This window comes from Xiphophorus maculatus, chromosome 18, assembly GCF_002775205.1.
Source record: "Xiphophorus maculatus strain JP 163 A chromosome 18, X_maculatus-5.0-male, whole genome shotgun sequence".
Lineage (NCBI taxonomy): Eukaryota > Metazoa > Chordata > Actinopteri > Cyprinodontiformes > Poeciliidae > Xiphophorus > Xiphophorus maculatus.
Window position 1 is genome coordinate 6,386,487 of NC_036460.1, and position 12,853 is coordinate 6,399,339.

The 12,853-nt window shown below is 38.4% G+C and overlaps 1 protein-coding gene across 2 annotated transcripts in view; it reads left to right on the forward strand.

Annotated features, from left to right (window-relative positions):
- Positions 1–1,137: 1,137 nt before the first annotated feature.
- cntn5 (contactin 5) overlaps positions 1,138–12,853 on the forward strand; it is a 165,844-nt gene continuing 154,128 nt past the window's right edge. Inside the window, exon 1 of one of the 2 annotated variants that reach the window (XM_023350705.1) lies at positions 1,138–1,487. The gene's annotated coding sequence lies outside the window, so the exon portion shown is untranslated. Of the gene's footprint in view, positions 1,488–1,689; positions 1,709–12,853 lie in introns of those variants that run through there. The other variant, XM_023350707.1, reaches the window with a different exon arrangement.

The window sequence follows — 12,853 nt, forward strand, 5'->3', positions numbered from 1 at the left end:
TTTCTTCTGGCCTCCCCTATGGATTACAATAAAATCAACTGGGCACACACATCGTTCAACCAGACATAAACCTATACACATATTTTGTTTTCAGACTCCACTGAAGTTTATTTCACACTTCAGGTTGCAACAAAACAAACTACAAACCATCTTTACAGCGAAACACTTTTGTGTAACTGTTTTTTTCCTCATCCATGTCGCTTCCTGAGCCGCCCCTGCAATGGCACTGCTACAATACAAAAATAAAATTTCAAGAGAATCTGAAACAAAGTATTGCTCTTATCATGCAAGTATTGATCCAATACTAATAACCTATTTGGTATTGATATTACAAATTGATCCACTCCTTCCTACCAATTATCATTCACAGACTAGGATTAATTTGAACAGCTACCAAAATTCATTTTTGCAGTGTAGAAAATAGAGATTGGTACAAATATTGGATCAATACTAGTGTGGTTAGATTGATACTTTATTGACACTTTCACATTCCCTCTTGAAATGTTATTTCATTTTTGTATGTTTCTCAGCTCTTCCTCAAAGACATTTTGTTTAATCTGTTCATGCATTTTTAGGAAATGCATGAACATGCAAGCCATGATGTTATTAAAGTATTTTGTAGATGCCTACAAGCTTTTAATTCTGTCAATGTTTGAACAAAATAATTCAAAGGAAAAAAAAAAACTCCTGATGGTCAGAAGTTTGATGCATCAATCTTAAAAAGTATTGGAATTGGCGACACTAACCCTGTTTTATGGGACGATACACAAAATGCAGTTATTGCACACCTCTAGTCAAATTTAAATTAATTAAAATTTAATTTCTCATAAAATAAGGAACAACTTGTGACAATACAACTGTGAAAGTGAGTATTTTTGGATTCCGGTCACCCCGCAGTGGTTCTCTTTAAGCATTAATAATCGCTTAAGTTTTTCCTACAACCTTGTTTAATATCAAGGTTGGTGAACTTTTGCAATTTTTAATTTTCTGGAAGCATTCACGCCGTTCTGAAAACCACCCACACCAGAAATGTGAATGGGAGCAATGCCGAGGCAATGCCACTCCTTACAACTAACTGAGGGGCCACCTTTCTTTTCTCTCTCTCTCTATCTCTCTCTCCTCGGCAGCACCAGCGAGCTGGGATGCTGCGCTGCAGAGAGAGCCTCAGCTGGCTGCAGCGGTGGAGGCAGTCTGTGCGGACACCAAAACGAACCTCCGTCCGACTCCGCGCTCCGTCAAGCCAAACTGCTCCCTGAAGCGGAGGAAGGAAAGACGGGCTCAGCAATAGAAATAAACGGCCCGGTTACTTCGGTTACTCGAAGAGATGCGCCGCCTGCGGTGGCGAGCCCGATAGAGGAGCACCCGGACTTCAGTGGATATCGGTACTACAGCTGCCATTCCGCCTCTTAGGGTCGGGAGAGATCATCTGTCATCTTTTAACAGAAAGGAAAACGCCCACCAAAGGAGGACTTTTTTTTTGCATATTTGTGAGTACATGTCCTGCTTTACTTTGCTTCTATTTTTATTTGTTGTTTTTTTCCCCTCCCCTCTCTCCAACAAACACTGTGTGAACTCACGTTGCTTAAATAAAGGAGACAAGTTCTGCTGACGATGATCTCGAAAACAGTCAAATATGAGGAGTTTTTCCACAGCTCTTCTTTCTGCCTAAAATCAAGCCGGGAGACATTGTGGCAACAATGAATTAAGTGTGAGTATTCGCCGCATGCTGTTTCAGTAACTTCCCTCTTTTCAGTGAGAGTGAAGGAAGAAACAAGCATGTGGGCGAGGGGGCTGCTCAGTGTGACGAGATGCACCCACTGCAAAGTGTCCAAATTAAACATCTCTGCTGTTCATCAAGCTTCCAGCAAGTTCATTACATCTTTTTTATTTTTATTTTTATCCAGTTTTAAGTCAAAGGTGTCCTACTCTATAAAAGCCCTCAACATCCCAGGGATAAAAGAGGAGGGGGCTTTTGAAATCTACTTTGAACAGAAGTGTGTTTGAGGTCCAGCTGCTTTTGAAAACAGCTCAAAGGGATTTATGAAAATACTTTTTGGGAAAGCGAAGAAAGCTGGGCTCTGCTGTACGAGGGCAGATCCAGGTCCTTCTGGCGTCTTTTTGTCAGGCTGAGCAGGCGGCTTTTAACACACCACTTACCACACAAGTGGACCCACAGGAATCATCTAATCAGAGATATGCAAATTGAAGAAATCCAGATTTCTTATTTATTTTTTGTTGGCTTTGTTGTGGTTGGATATGATATCATCTGATGGTGCCGGTATCTGCAGGGTTCTGCATTGTGGCTCAGAGGCTCGGTCTCCCTTTTGATCTTATTGATTTGGTTTCTTTTCTCTACGTTGCACAGAGACTGGGGTCTTATTTTGCCATTAGTTGATGACAATATTATTCTCTTTATTTTCCTGAGGTGTGAAATTTTTTCCCCCTTTCTTTTTCTCTTCGCAGCGATAGCAATTATTAAAGGGATAGCAGCCAGAATTAAGTTTGCAGGAGGAAAAGACAGCCTTTAAAAGATCTGTCTGCTGTCAGCAAATCCCTCTGCTGCCGTGGGGACTCTTCATTTTTAATGTAGGTCCACTCAGAGGCATTAGGACAGAGTATTGGACTATTTTAAGCCATCCCTCTAAATTAAAGTAACTAAGGGTGTTACGCGGCTTGATATCCAGATGATCAACCTATGGGCCAGTTTTCTTTGCTTGCGCTCTGCATTTTCCAGAAACCTCATAAATTAAAATTTATGCGATTTTTCTGATTATGTGTTACTTTGAAGCCCCTCTGATATACACATTACCCATTCAAATATTGTCAGGGAAAAGGGAAGATAAAAATAAATGTGCTGTTAAATTCCAATACCCAGGAGAAAAATTGAAGTTTTACAATGTAATACAGGATATTTCAAGAATAGGGACATACAAGTACAATTTTCTGGCTAAAGGAAATGGTTTTTGTTAGTCTAATAATTGCTTTGATCAAAACTGTTTCAACAGTTGGCAGGTTGTATTAGTCTATAGTGGCTGAATGATTTGTATGTGAATGTTTGATTTGCAAAGAGAAAAGAAGTCTTCAGTGCTTTTTTTGTCTTTCATTTTCAGAGTATATATAATTTGATGTACTTATCCGACCCTCTGTTGCATTTCTGTGGAACAGATTGAAGTCGATACAGAGTTCTAATTACCTTTTCAGGAAATATTTGCCAGCTAAGTGAAACCTTTAGATTTTTTTCCTCTTCTTTCCAATATTGCTCTCTTTACTTTCATATTTTTACACCTAAATAATCTGTAACCTTGATAAAATTAGTGGCATAATCAAAATGCAGCCTGAAGTGTGCAGCAATAACTTTGTAATTGCTTGCTTTTGCAGCAAAACAACAAAGCAATAGTTATTCCTGCTGCTGCTGCTAAAAACTATACTGGAATTCAGATTGTTTAGTTATTGCTACCTTGATGCTGACAAAGTTTATGGAATAGTTCAGAGTTTTTGTAGTGAATGTTTAAAATATCTTCTGGTTTGAATTTGCAGTTATTTACTCAGAAAAAGAAAAGTTAGTTATTCAGGAAAGTTAGGTAGGAGGCGGTGCGTCATTAGTGATCAGATTACACTATGAATGTAACAAGTACTTCCAGTCAAAGTAACAAGATGACATATACCAAAAGCAAATATATTATAGGGGTTTATTCAAATGCTTTGTGTGTTTCTTTGTCCGTATTTTAGAAACAGGAAGATCTTTGGTTTTGCACAACCTCCTACCTCCATTTCCCCCTTTGAGTAGTCACCAGCTTTTCAGTAAATATCAATTCAGTGCAAAATGACACCTGTTTGGGGCTTCATTGATGACACTTTAACAAACTATTGTAATGTTCTTTGAGAGTCCAGTTAATTTAAGATGATAGAAGTTTGTTTTAACTCCCTCTCTCTTGGACTAGCTGTTAGTTTCAGCCTTCATAAATAATTATTCTGGATTTATACTCAATTTTTATTGAGACGTATTTATATAGGTAGGATTTTTGATAGTCATTGATTTTTGCCATAAAAATAGAGAACAAAAAGCATCACTGGGCTGAAGCATCACTTATTTTAGCTACCCAAGAACAAACAAATATAAAACAAACTTTAATACACTTAATATAGACTTCAGTCTCTGTTTTACATTTTCATCATCAAAGGGATTCCACAAACTAACTTCTATAATTGTAAGAAATTTTCATAAAATTATCTTTACAACCTAAACATTTTTTGTTTTTATATACATACAACATTCTTCTAATTTCATACTTTTGGGTAATCTAAAACAATCTTTAGATGGAATATGGAAATAAACAGTTTTCAGCCTTAAACATTATTTGAAAATCTACCAATCCAGCAAACCTAAATATATTAATAAATAACGTGGTAATGGAAGCATGATTGTCATCTTTTCTTTTACTATTTCTTTTCATCCATTAAGCAGGTAATGAAAGCTTACCCTTTTTGTTAGAGCATCATTTAAAAATTTGGACTTTTCCTTTAACCACTTAGTAAACCCACTTAACTTAGAGTAGTTTTCAGCCATTTGAGCATGGAGTCATCCTTGCTCCCTAAATTAGCAAGGATTTAAACTGTAGATTTAAAAAAATGTCATAGCTGGCAACAGCTGCAAAAAAAGAAACAAAACAAAAAAATTGATCATTCCTTGTTTTTGCAAGCTGAAACACAACCAACCAGACAAATTTATCAGCCGTATTTAACAGCCAACTCATTCGTGGCGTGTAGCAAGTGGGTGAGGGTCATCCTTCTACCTTTTGCTACACATAAAAAAATAAAAAATAAAACTCTGGCCACCATGTCAGATTTTAACTCATAAAAAGGTGTAACTTTTAAAAATCTTGGTACCACTAACCGCTTCATGCCTAGTTTGATCCCCAGCAGTGAAAAATTTACCCATATTTTCTGTCATTAGGTTGTAATACTTTCATTGTTCACTGGTAATGTTACACGTCAATCAACGCCTAACAATGGAAGTAAAGCTTTATTGCGAGCTTGTAATTTAAACAGCCAAATGATTTTCATGCCATTAATATATACAGCCGAGTTTCATTTCCCAAGGTAATCTGAGCGTAGCTTCTTTCACCCAGAGATATAAGGTTTAAGTCACCAGACGGAGCAATCCTAAGAAGATTCACCTGCGCATCAGGGGAGTCGCTGGAGGAAATGCACAGCTGCGCCAATTTCACTCGGCATGTATTTGCGTTTACCCCTGTCCTTTATTGGATGTTAATCAGTCATTTGCTTGCAGAAGACGCTCTAAAAATGTTTGAAAGTCCATGAGAGGACAGGTGTGAGGTGATCTGCTCACCTTCATTTAAATGAAATAAATCGTATATTTACAGCTGCCTCATCCTCATAAATGAATTTTTTTATTGACATGAGCCCACAGACAGTCATTTAGAGTATGGCTAATTGAAAACGACATCTTTGATAGAGGAAACCCTTTGGGACACTTGGAGGAAAAAACAAGAAGAAAGTGAGACCAGCTCCAGCTAGAAACAGATTCACAAAGATAATGGTTCCTGAGGGAATTCTATTTTACTGACAAATACCCAAGAGTTATAATAAAGTGAGAACAGACAAAAACGCCTCGCTGACATGTTTGTACTCAACTGGTCCCCAAAGATTGTTGAAAGGCGGGAAAATGATATCGCACCACGCAGCTGTACAACACCCTGTTGGTATTTCTTTTATGGCGACTCGACTGACGGAAATAAATAAAAGGAAATTGCTGGGCACTGTGGAATATGTAAATAACATGTTTTGTGTGACCAGAGGATGCTGGGGTGTAATTCTGCTCTCGAAAACACAACAGTGACTAAGAGCGTTTCCCTTGGGAATCGTTTCCCACTAAGATGCGAGATGACATGCATTTGCTCAGATTAAAGAAATTTCCTATAAGCAGCGTTGGTGAGCTTGACAGAAGCGAAAACTCTTTTCTCTGCTTTCTCATCAAGCACTTAGTTTGTGAGGGAGGGAGGCCCACTGGTCTATCCGAGCCTGGAAGACAAACGTCCCTCACGACCCATCTGACAGCTTAATTTATATAATTGCCTTGAAACATCTGCCTAAGAAAGACCGACTTTCCGCACCCCCCGTCCCTCTGCTTGTCACTGTTATGAATGACTTCGGTTTGATGTCCAATGAGTCAAACGTGCGTGCTGACGTCCCGCCGCCGTGCCACTCTGAAAGCATGTGTAAACAGAATAAAAAGCGGTTAATTGGCCACCGGGTTTTGCATCCTTCTTCCACGGAACGTGTTCAGCGAGGCGTCTTCATTTAGCATCGTTTGTCAGGGTTCTGATCTCGTCCTTGTCGGATTGTTGGCCAGTTAATCCCCGCACCATGCCAAATCTGTGCATCTGTAAGGCAGAAATGCAATTAGCACAAGTGGTGTGGCGGAATCATCGTCTGGGCTTCCGCTCCTCCGTTTGCAGATTTTTACAGAATCGGCTCTAAATTGCTGAAATAATTTGGTGTGGTGAGCTAACACGTGCCTCCGCCTCGGGTTGGCTAATTATGCAGCCCCTCTAACTGTTTGCCTTTGTGCTGTCCTCATTGTGTTAACTTTGAACAAGTCATCTGTAGCTAGCCGCGGGGCTCCCCTGGGTTGCTGTTTAAATGGCTGGTTTCAAAGTGTGAATGTGTTAGCTGAATGCATGAAATTGAGTAGAGAGATTTGAGAAGCGTTTTAGCAACAAAACCAATTCAATAAAACCATAATTTGCAATTCCTTACTTCATTGAAAAGTAGGCCATTGAAAGAGTATTCACTATATTTTTACATGGAAACCACAAACTTTGTTGTATTTTATTCCAATATTATGCAACAGACCAACACATAATATCACACTTTTTTTTTTTTTTTTTTACAAATAAAAATCTGAAGAGTGTGGCTTGCTTATGTATTCAGCCTTTTGAATCCAGTTTAATCACCTTCCTCCAGAAGTAATCTAATTAGTAATGGAAGTCCAGTATTTCCATGAAGGTCTCATAAAGAGAAGACCAGTAAATAATACAATGTTTTTTTTTACACATTTGTTACTGTTGATATGAGATATATATAGTCTGTGACAAAACGAATCAAGCTTCTCTTAGTATTAATTTTAATTTTATTTTTAAGCAGTTATTTGGCATGGTGACAAAACCTGAAACTGACTCGGTTCGAGCTACTCAACAGGTTGTTGAGTGAATGAATTAGTGGATGTCACCAACCTTTCTTAGCTAGCCGTGAGAGGTTGATCCTTTCCCCTGCCTACATCCCCCAGAATCCTATGCAGTACTGGATCAGAGTTCAGTTAAATGATTGGATATTCTATCTGATGTATTTTCTATTGATATTGGTGGTGTGTCTATCGCAGTATTATATTGCTATTGATCGATTGCCCAGCGGTAATGATAGTAAACGTTCACACAGAGCATCATGAAGACCAAGAAACACAACTGATTGGTCCATATTAAAGCTGTGGAGAAGTTTTAAAAGCAAGGCTAGGTTGTAAAACATCCCAAGCGATAAACATCTCGTGGACTCTTTCCCAATACATCATCTGAAAATGGAAAATGGCTCCTGCAAAACTTTGGGCAAGGACAGCATAAATCTGAGAACCTCACATCCACAACTCGTATGGGAGAACCTGATGACAGGACTGCCTATAAGTGAGCAGCCAGAGAAATTGGCCTGACAATGAGAAAGTTTTGTTTAAAGACAGGTGGAAGATTTCTTGTCTACAGTTTGCCACAAGTCACAAGTTAAGGGAGACGGCAAACATGTGGAGTAAGTTTCTGTGGTTGGATTAGACCACTACTGGATTTTCTGACCTACATGCACAATGCTTTGTGTGGTGGAAAGGTAAAAAATACCCACATTGAGAAAGCAGCATCATGCTGTGGGGATGCTTTCTTTGAGGGACAAGGCTGTTCAGATTTGATGTGAAAAAGGAGCTAAATAAAGGAATCCATGAAGGCATGCAGCAGAAAAATGTGATCAATATCCAACTTATTCACAGCATTTTGATCTTTTCACCGCCAAAAATTTGGACTTGTGCCTCTTCCATAAATGGTTTTAAATCTGATTTGTCTCTAATGGTTTTCAAAGCCTCTGCCGTCTCAATCTTGAAAATAATTTTCTCCGATTTTCATGTCACTGACTTAAGCCATCCGTCAAAATTCTGCACCTGAAGAAACCAGATGTGGTTTGTCCAGATGTAAGCAATGGCCAAAAATCATAATTCTGAAATTTATGACAGAAGTCTGAGAGTGAAACGCATCACATCACAATCCCACCACTCCTGGTTCTGACTACGAAGTCAAAAAGACAGTGCTGCTCAAAATGCTATCACTATTAGTTTTGCTTTCTTTTGATCAGTTTCCTTCATTTTGTTATGATCTTGTGACAATGCTGTCGGCTCCATTGCTGAACTATATTATCCAAAAGGAGGTGCTGTGGTGTCGCAGGGGTGAAGCACAACCCACGTATTGAGGCCTTAATCCTCATGGCGGTGGTCGCAGGTTCGATTCCCGGCCTGGTGACATTTGCTCCATGTCTTCCCCCTCTCTCATTACCCTGTTTCCTGTCAAACTACTTTCAAATAAAGGCCACTAGAGCCAACAAAACCTTAAAAAAAAATAGATCCAAAGATGGCGGCATCTGTTATCATTTCCATAAACAGTGTGATTCTGTGTGATGCCTACGTTCTTATTCTGCACATGCGGGTCGCTTTGGGATCATAAAACGTTCACACAGAAGTCTGATTGCGATCGCATCAATCAGTAGTATGAACGACCATTCAAATAAATGAGCATTTTAGCTGTGTAAAGTAGTATTTGCTAAAGACGTGAGATAGGCCTGGAGATCCGTAATACAATACGACCATAAAAAACCAGCATCCTCATAGATTCTGATTTCTCTTGAGCTAATTTGTAAATAAATGGAGGCATAAATCTCTGCATCTAGAAACCTGAAGGAATAATATCCCAAAATACTTGCAGCTGACAGCAAAAGGTAGTTCCACAAAGTGTTGATTTGGGAATCTGAGGATGACAGACTTTAAACTTTTTAAAGTCTGATATGGTAAAAGTTTTAAATACTATTTCAGAATTGTTTGGGAGTTTATTGTATTTGTATGTGAAAAAGGTTTCAGTTCTTGTAGAGATGTTGTGGAGGAAGTTGAGTTGATGGTGGGAGATTGCCTTAGGATGGAGTGTCCCCCCCCCCCCCCCCCCCCCCAGAAGGAAGCTCCTGATTTTATGTGACAGTAAAGAGGCCTTATCTACCATGGGCATGATGAAGTAGAAGACTCTTTGATTTGTTATCTCTCAAAAGTAACAATCTCATGCCCAAGAAAGATTAGTGAGATGAAGGTGTAAAATCAGGCTACGCCATTTTAAGAGGCTCATATAAGATCCAAAGGCTATATCTGCATCACGCTGATAGTACAAATTTAAAGAGGAGCAGAATTTAGTGACATATATTTGACCTTCAGATTTAAAACATTCAGAAAGTAGAATTCATCCTAATACTATCTGACAACTCTTGAGATAGAAAAACAAAGTTGTAACTGGGCTTAGAAGAGGATGACTTGTAAGGTTTTTGTACAATTTCTAGCTGAATAGAGATGAGAATATCTTCTTATCTCTTCATTCAAATCCCTGTAACTGCATTTTGATCCCAGGTGTTGGTAAATAATTTTTATTTCACACCCTCTCAGATAATCCAAACCTTTGTTCACATTAGCATCCATTTACTTCTGTTTTTGTTGTGTTTGAATTTTTCAAACTCCTAAAAGGCAAAGCGAGAAACCGGCAGCAATGTTGGCGGAAAAAAAAAACAAATTCCTCAAAAAATGTGAAGCTTTTTTTTTTTTATGCCAAATCAGATTTTTATACTTTTCATCTTTGATCTTACTGAAAAGGCCACAGAGGCCTGGTGTGTTTAGTCGTCAACATCTACCTTGCTTGTTGATGCGATGTGGCATTGTGGCCTGAAGTCACTAGAGTGACCCTAAAAAAGCAATATGTGAAAAACTATTAGATGAAAACAGGTGAACTCTATATGCTGCTTGTGTCTAACTCATATTGCAGTCATGTATTGAAGGTGAACTATACATGAATCAGTACAAGATTCTCACATTATAATAAATATTGAGTAAAATACATTTTTTTATTTACTTGCATAGCTTAAAACAAAGCAATTTTATCAGAAGCAATTGCCCTGAGTGAAACTAAAATAGCAGATTTCCACATTTTATTACTTAATACTACACCTTTTTAACACACTGATTTTTATACAGTACAACAAATTAATGTTAGCTTGTTAATTGGTCAGGCAATCGGCACCAACAGTCAGCCAGCATTTCACTGCTTAATACATGCTACTCATAGCTCTTCAACAGATTTTAAAATGTTATTTAGATAAGAGTGAAGGTTGGCACTCCTGTCTGGAAATGATCACATTTCGTGAATATTTTGATCCTAAATGTCATGTTTTCATTATTTATAAGTGAAAGATCATAATTAACACAGGCAAAGCCTTAAAAACATTGATTTGTGTGTAGTTAATTAGTCAAATGAATTTCACTTGAGTTACTGAAATGAATAAACTTTCAAACATATTCTTTTTTGAATATGACAGTTTTTCATGAGAGAATAGTATCTTACTTCCAGCCAGCCAACTAACAGGATGCAGCAACAGATGAAGGGGAATGTTTTATGTTTCAATCAGATAGTTTCTTGTCTCTCTAGGACTTTAGATCTGTGACAGAAAATGTAAGCGTATGGAATTGCAGTATAACTTGTACTGGTAACCAGTCCATGTCTTGTGATAATGCTATTATTCCTCATGTATTTTAGGGTTAATTCACACCAGCCTTGTTTAGTCCGGTTTAATTGAATTCTGGTTTGTTTGTGTGAATGTGGAATCGTACGCTGATGCAGACCAACAAAGAAAACTCTGGTCTGTCTAAAAACTTAGTTCTCTGTTTGGTTGAAGTGAATCTGGTGAGGTTTGAATGTCTATGTAAACGCCTAGTGGACCAGAGACTGCCCTAAAAGCAGAAACCGAATGATAGGGCAGGGCATTCTGGGTAAATACAACCAAAACAAACACCCGAGTCTGGCGCTAGAGTGAGAAATAGCTCATAGTCTTTTGACAAACACAAAAGAGAAATCCTACAACTACTAAAATCTGACGGCACTCCATTTTTTATTTACATTGTGCGAAAAAGGAAGTTGTGTTCAACACATAAACCTTCTTCAGAGTTTGTCATTTCCTTCAGCAGTTCTTGGTGCAGCGCCACCGCAGGTGAGGAAGGGAACAAGTTTTTTAAAGAGTTTGGTTTGTTTGACACAATCCAGTTTGAAGGTGAACCAAACAAGCTGAAAATGTAAAACATGTTGCAATTCTTGTCCCCAATCAAACCGAGTCCACTGGACCTTCAGAAGTGGAAACACCCTTAATTTCAGTCTATCATTCAAAAATGCTTCAGTAGTTCAGCTTAAGTTTTAAGAGTTTCTGATTAGAAATGCACTGATTAATTTTATTTACATAAAGTTAACAGGAAAGAACAAACTAATATTCATTTAGAGACATTTTTTGGTAATTATTAAATATGTTTTTATTATTTGTTGTTCCTCAGACTGAAACAATATCCTGTTTATTGGGCGCTTATTGAACATTTTATTTCTCCATTGCTGCTGGCTAACCTACCTGCTTGGCTACCCACCGGTATGAAGTGCTTCCAGTCTTTCTCCGCCATGGTTGTCAGGCAATCCTTCAGTCCGCTCTGGTTCTTGCCTTCTGCACTCAACCATTGCATTTAAACTTTGCAACGACTCCTCTGCCGCAGCACTATGGACCACTGATTGCGCACTATGCTTTTATGGACTCCACATGCTGTAAAGTTGCTAATGTATGGTCTCCCACTTCCTCTTTTTGCTGCTGCCTAGCAACCGGCATTGCTTTTCCTTGTCATTTAATTGCTTATTTGCTGCATTATCCAGTGATGCTATAAAATCTTTAGTGCCTGTTCCTTCCACTGTGAAAGTGTTGGATCATTTTTAGTTGACATTTACTAATCAAAAGGGAGATAACTTTAATTAATGTTAAAAATTGGACTAACTACTGTTAATTTCGTGGCGTTTTCAGTGTTTTAGACTGAACCCCTTCTCTGCTAAATCCTATTTTTAAGTGGAAGTGTCAAATAAAGTTGGAAAGTCAAATATTTTTCATTTCTGACACTGTCACGGATATTAGCCAGTTAATCTTCTGTGGGGTTTTTCTGGCTCCCAACTACTGTTGCTGTTCAAGCCGTCTTCCATCATGTCAACCCACTTCATGCATTTAAAAAATGACTCATTCCAAAATGCAAACATTTTTTTGTTGCCCTGAAAGTAACCCTTCAGGCCAGTTCAGTTTTTCTCAGATGATTATTTTCTGTCAAGGACCTTCTGTTGTCGGGATCCATAAGTTATTTGGAACCCTTGCATACCATATTTACCAGCACCGAGTCTGGCAAAAAGAAAGGCACACAGAGTTTTAGGATCACCTTTTGCTAAGCATATCCAAGTCATGCATCCTGCCGGCTCCTGATGATTTTCTACCTTCTACTCTCACACCTGCTTCCCCCGAGAAATGAAAAGTGTATGAAGAAATCTATAAACCGAGAGGGTTGCTGTGCTTAGCTCTGTTTGCGTAGTCCCTCTTTATTTGCTCTTGCGTGACAAACCTTAGATTCATTCAGCACAGGGGAGGCAGTTGAATATGCTTTAAGTTTTTTTTATACCATGAAGTGATGGAAAAATAACCACATTAGTTG